Source organism: Triticum dicoccoides, chromosome 3B (genome assembly GCF_002162155.2).
Source record: "Triticum dicoccoides isolate Atlit2015 ecotype Zavitan chromosome 3B, WEW_v2.0, whole genome shotgun sequence".
Taxonomy (NCBI): Eukaryota; Viridiplantae; Streptophyta; class Magnoliopsida; order Poales; family Poaceae; genus Triticum; species Triticum dicoccoides.
In genome coordinates, this window is record NC_041385.1 from 769,584,110 (window position 1) to 769,591,359 (window position 7,250).

Below are 7,250 nucleotides of genomic sequence, written 5' to 3' on the forward strand. Positions count from 1 at the left end.
ATATATATATATATATATATATATATATATATATATATATATATATATATATATATATATATATATAAGAATAAAATATAAAAAGGAAAGTTGAAGATCACCATGACTCTTGTATAATGTATAAGACAGAAATAAAAGATAGGCCCTTCGCAAAGGAAAGCAGAGGTTGTCATATGCTTTTATGGTTGGATGCACGAAATCTTAATGCAAAACAACGTCACTTTATATTGCCACTTGTGATAAAGACCTTTATTATGCAGTCCGTCGCTTTTATTACTTCCATATCACAAGATCGTATAAAGCTTATTTTCTCCACACTAATAAGTCATACATATTTAGAGAGCAATTTTTATTGCATACAACATGACAACTTACTTGAAGGATCTTACTAAATTCATAGGTAGATATGGTGGGCTCTCATGGCAAAACTGGTTTAAGGCTATCTTGGAAGCACAAGTAATTTCTACTTGATGCAAGGAATTTGGCTAGCATGAGAGGGAAAGGCAAGCTCAACATGTTGGATGATCCATGACAATATACTTTATCTCAAATATAAGAGAACATAACCCATTACGTCAACTCTTTTAGCATGTCATATTTTAATGAGTGCTCACAATCATAAAAGATGTCCAAGATAGTATATTTGCATGTGAGAACCTCTCTTTCTTTATTACTTCCTATTAATTGCAACAATGACCAAAACTATGTTTGCCAACTCTCAACAACTTTTATTCATCATACTCTTTATATGTGAAGTCATTACTCTTCATAAGATCAATATGATCTCTTTATTCCTTTTTATTATTACTTTTTCTTTTTATTATTTCAAGATCCTGGCAAAACAGCAAAGCCCTTGACTCAACACTAATCTTTATTATATATAGCTCACGGACTCGATTACATAAAGGGACCATAAGGCAAAATTCAACACTAAATCATACCAAACTTTATTCTACTAGATCGAGATATTACTAAAAGGATTAAACTAAGTAAAACGGTGAAGATAGGAGTGTGATGATGATACGATACCGGGGCACCTCCCCCAAGCTTGGAAGTTGCCAAGGGGAGTGCCATACCCATGTGATTATGTCTCCTTTGCTGGTGAAGAGGGTGATGATGGATAGTCGCACATCGAGCGTAGGAGCTCTTCCAACTTGCGGATAATGCCCTTGAGTGCGATGATATGATCCTTCAACAAAATATTTTCACGTGTGAGATACTTGTTTTGTATACGAGTGTCAGGACCCCGACTCAATACCACATCCATCTAGCATGTAACACCTCATATCTCTTTGCGGCCTCAAGCACGGTATTCCCACGGGTGTCGCCTTACCTTGCCCGAGACCGTTTGCGCCTTTTGGCACACGTATATGATAGTGTCACTAGCATCCATATGACAAGGAGCCTGGGCTGACATGGCTAGTCGTAAACCCAAAGTGGCACTAACTTACAGGGACAGACATCCATGATCCAGCATCGAATGTGTCGGTCATCAGCGAGTGAATTCGGGCTGTAGCACTGGGCTAGCAGGACTCCGGTAAACCGGGCTGTAGCGGGCTAACATGACTCCGGTGTTCATCGCGTGACATTTTCCCGAAGGGACAGACACAGGAATGAAGAAGGACACATGCCGGCCAGCCTAAGTGTTCCGGAGTAGTAGCAAGCTACCATGGCTCACTGGAAGCACTAGGAGACATTTCCCGGTAAGAGAGGCTACTAAGGATAAACAACTAGATAGTCAGATCCCACACATACCAAGCATTTTAATCATACACACAATATGCCCGATATGTGCAAATACAACATGGCATCACAACATGACTCTACAACTCAAGTACTTTATTTAAAGGGTTAGAGAGCCATACATATCATACACACAAGTACGGGTCACACGACCCAACATTCAAGTCATACAAACATACAAGCCAACAGCGGAAGTAACTTGTCTGATTACAGACAACTAGGAAAATAAAAGAGGCTTGGGCAATCCTGACTATACTACATGGTCCATTGTGATCTCAGGATCACCACCTGGGCTTCAGCCTACTCGTCGAGATCGACGTCTATGAAGTACCCATCAGAAGGGGTTGCGTCTTCTGTAAAACGTAAATTAAGCAACATGAGTATAAAGGTACTCAGCAAGACTTACATCAGATCCTACATACATGCACATTATCAAGAAGGGTTGGTGGGGTTATTGCAGCAAGCCAGCTTTGACCCTTGGCTAAGCTATCTTACAAGACTCCAACTTGAAATGGTTTTGCGCACTAGAGTCCACTACATACCACTTCAATACACTACCGAGGATCCACCTCCGTCATCCTACGGAAGAGCCATCCTCGGCACTCACGCTTATCTTGAGGCTTTTAGTAGTATCCATTTACTTGTCTATAAACTGTATAGGCAACCAAGTAGTCCTTTACCATGGACGCGGCTATTTGAATAGATGATGTTAACCCTGCAGGGGTGTACTTCTTCATACACGCTCTCACCACTTACCGCCGTTTACACGACATGTACTCGGCAACCTTCAAGCGGAAGCCCAACGTGGGTGTTGGCCATGACCTACCTAAACACCTAAGTCTCTAGTCAAGGTTTATCGCCTATTCAGGTTCCATCCGCAGGGAGTCCGACCGAGGTTTCCACATACGGCCCCGAACGATGTGTGCATGGTTCCCGAGATACCAAACGGGCATCCGGTACACCGTGCCACGTACCTACTGCATCACAGCCCACCCCGCGGATCAGCGCTGTCCATGGCCTCTAGTAAGCTACAAACACCAGAAACTACTTGAAGGACTAGGGTGAATAAGAAGCCGAGAGGGTCCATTGGTTTCGGGCCCAATGCATGGTAGTAGCTCATTCTTAAATCACACATACATATCTCAGTGCTTAAGGATGGCTTCAATGAAAGAAACCACCATGTACTCCTACATGGCCTCTCATCGATACCTTTACCAAATCGTGTTCAACACATCACTCTCATTACTGGCATGATCATTTCACTCTACCCATCACCCTGATGAACCAGACCTGACACGACTCTAAGCATAGCAGGCATAGCAAGGTAGGAACAATACATACACATGGCTCAATCAACTCCTACACATGCTAGTGGGTCCGGCGCTTTTTAGGCCCTGGGACGAACTAGGTTCGAGCCACGCTCCCAGGGACCGGTACCAAGACGTTTAAATTCAAACATGACATTTCTCGCTACCCAAAAAACGTCACAAGTCAGGCGATCAGTGTCACAAAGTCTGGCGATCACCATGCCATAGGTCGGCGATGAATAACTTGAAAGTTCTGAGTTCAAAAGGAAGGACGCGTAGGCAATGCATCAAACGGCGGCACCGTCCTTCAGCGTCAGACTGGCGGGAGTCGCCGTGCGCGGGATGGTCGGCGTCGGTGCGGCATCTGTGTTGGGCGTCTTGGAGGCGTCGCTCGGGCATGGCGGCATCGTCGGGGTCAGCGTGGGAGTTGGCCCCGCCGTCGACGGCATCTGGTTCATGATGAGGCCACGCTCCGCCAGGAACCACGCCTTGACCTGCTCGTCCATCGTCGACATGTCCTGCCCCCATTAGGAAAGCCAGGTCGGTGTTCCTCTTCTTCGTGGCGACGTTGGTCCGGAGCAGGTCGAGCATGACGGCGCTGTTCGTCATCAATACCGACCATCGCGCCTTGGTTTTCTCTTCCCCTTGGGCGGCGCGGGTCTAGGTGTGAGCGATGCAGTGTTTGAAGGACTCTTGCAGACGCGCGATAGCCGGCGCGGCGTCCTTCGCCTACTTGGCTCGTTTGTTGCCGTCAGGGCGCCCATCGGCCACGCCCAGCATCGACGCGTCCGGCTTGTACATCTCCTTGGCCTTGGCGAGGGTGCGCCGTACTTCCCCCCACTTCTCGCAATTCTCGATCCGGGAGAACACGTACAAGTACTTGAAATCTTGGTCGGTGTTGCTGTCCTGGCGATACATGGCGAACATCCGGACCATCTGTGCCGAGGAACAAGTGTCGGCGACGCACACGGAGAGAAATGAGCGAGAGACTGGCGTCATACCTGACTCTCATAGTTAGCGCCGCTCTCCTGGCGAGCCGCGATCTCCTCGATGATGCCATGCCATTTGTTGCACACCGTTTGGATGAGCACCCAATGGTTGACCATGGCCTTCGAGCCGCGTTGCATGTGGACGCCGGCGAAGTAGGGGTTGACCAGCTTGCGCTCATCAAACTCCGACTTGATGCATTCCCAGTACGTGTCAGCGTTCTGATTCGTGCCCGTGATCGGGTCGAGGCAGACGATCTTCCACACTTCAGTCGAGGCACTCGTCATCTTTGGACGCACACTTGACGCGCGGCTCGCTGGTCCTGGCCGCCCACTTCTTCTTTTTTCCTTTCCTCACCGGAGCAGGCGCCGACTCCTCCTCCTCCTCCTCTAGCTCCTCCTCACCGTAGTGGAGCTCGTCGTCCATGTCGCCATTGAGGTCCATTGTATCTTCTTGGGCATTGAACCCGGGGAGGCGGTGGCGGTGGCGGTGGTCGAGCCGGTCGTGATGATGCCGTCCATGTCGGCCTCCGCTGCGTCGGGGGTTGCCAAGATGTGACGACGAGGCTTGTGAGAAGAGCAGCGCGCCACGGCGCAGAGGTGGCGTCAGGGAGGATGCGTAAGCCGGCGGCGAGTAGGTGTACAGGGGGTACTGGACGCCGGCGAACGCGGGTGAGGGCGTGCGCTGGACGGGGTGGCCATGTGGAAAGGTGATGTTGGGGTTGAACCCGCCGTGCGCGTCGTCGTCGGCGTAGTCAGGCGAGGGCGCGCACCCCCAGGGGTGTGACGATGACGAGAAGCCGGCCGGCGACCCGACGCTCTGCTGGCTCCAGGGAACATGCGGGCCGTGGCCGCCGGACGGATTCATCATCCCCCGCCAGACGCCTCTGCTTGTTCTGCCGCGCGATTTGTGATTGGGCTGTTTTTTGGGCGTCGACGCTAAAAAATGGCCTGGGGCCTGTTGGCGGCACGGTTGGAGTTGCTCTTATGCAGTTTTGCTCGCTCGCTTCACAATCGCACACAGGCGCGACATACGAGCTGGGCCGTTTTTTAGAGAGAGACCAAACTGTTGGTTTGACAACTTTGCTGTGCGCGCAAGTGTTAGCTTAAACCCTGCTGGTGCTCTTTTCTTCAATTAGCACAATATAAACGGCAGAACATATGCTTGTACATGACTTGGTCGAGCTGGTTTTTCTTTTCTCTCTTACTAAGTTAGCTGATCAGGTGCGTCCTTGATCTGGTGATTGCGGCAAGGGGTGGGTCAAAGCCCTGTCACGTTCACCTGACCGATAAGGCTTGTGCCCGATCGGCCCCAGACGCCCGCCCAGCCTGGTCTTCACGATGAGCCGCCTGGTCTTCGTCTTACCTTAGGATCTTTTGCGACATATGGCATTGTTGTGGTCATGTGTCTGCGTACATCTTCGTGTGACACCGGTTCTTAGTTGATAGCGGTTTTTCTCAAATGGTCGCATTTGGCAGAAACTCCAGGATGCCCCCGTTTCAAATATGCTGACAACTCCCTTTGAGAAAGGCAAGTCACGACCTTCATTTCCTTAATGGCATTGCAAGGCCATGGGTGAAACTTGCATATTAGCTTTAATTTGCTATTGTTTGCAATTGAATTTAGTTGTGCATATTGGTTAAGACCATAGCCACGACATTATCTTATATTTGCAAGTCAACTTGGTAGTTGAGTCACTTCCATTAATGAGCATGCTAGGTTGTAAAACTTGATGTTCACCTTATTACTTGATAATAATATGTAGGTAATCATATTACTTGGTAGGTCCCTTTGGAAGAATAATTTGCTATGATTTGATTAAGACTTACTGCAACAGATGATGGGTTACTTTACTTATAACAAAAGTGGAACATGTTAAATGAATTCCTTCATGGTTGATCAAGTAATAGCGCTACTAAACCGGACTTTACTGTGCAACCACATTTTCCTTTGTGGGAAGGACTTGGCTCGCTCTATAGTCATGAATTTTATGTGTATCACCAAACAAGGCTAGTTTTTTTTTAAACAACCAAACAAGGCTAGTTGAACGGGTGCTATTTGCTTGGCCCGGAAATCAGCTTTCAACTATGCGAGCGTGGCTTGGTATAATTGAGTTCGGAGATTATTGCATCCTAGAGTGGATGATTTGTGCCACAGATGGCAGAGGCCCAGTTTCCCTCCGTCCCGGACAGTCCTTGAGGTACATCGGTGGTATGGTAAGAGAGTCCTGCTCTAGATGAGATTTGTTGGATTTAAGCCTATAGTGTGGCTAAAATGCGCAACCTCTATAGGGTGTAAGAATCTATTGTAATAGTCACGTCCTCGGTATTGGACACAATGCAGGATAAGCCACATCACTTTTTTGATACCATGAATGAAGGAACATACATATAATTGTTTGATACCATGAATGAAGGAACATACATATAATTGTTTAACTAACCATGAGTAGGCAAAGTTGAGATGATTTTCCATGTTCCCGAATGCTTTATTGCTTTTCGTTCTTCTCAGTTTGCAAGTAATTTCAGAGTACTCACCTGGTTTATCATGCTAGATGCAGCTAATGTTGTGCATGAGTATCCCCAGGATCCCGAGTTCATGAACTAGGGCGTCTCCCAATAGCGTCCGTTTGAATTGGAGTCCCATCATTGTCACGCTATTCCTCTATTTCATACCATTCCACTGCTAGAAGATCGATGCCCAATATGTTTGATAAATAATGTACATATCATTGATGCATGAGTAGTGCCGCGTCGCCTCCTAATGTATTGTACTATCTGAACCTTGTACCCTTTGTATTGTAATGAATCATGGTTCCGTTTGATATAAAGTTGTACTGCATTTTCAGAAGACGTGGATCTCTTGGCTTGAACATAGTGCGGCCGATTGGCTCAGCTGTTGTGCCACATGGACCTCCTTCCCTTTTGCTCTTGCCACTCTTAGTTCAATGTGAGAGATGTGATGATGAATTGAAATGGGTAATTATGCTAGGCTAACTTGCATGCACAACAAAATACACCATGCACGTGTGACAAACACAGTGGAACACGATGGAAGTTTGAGCCTAATGCACCAAACCAAAAGCATCATGAAGCACACATTTCTTTAGTGAAAGCCCAGTCTTACTACGGATGATGCTCTAGCCACCAAAGCCGGCGAGTGATGGGTATCTCGAGGTATTATCCAGTGGCGGAGCGTGACAAGCATAAAAGG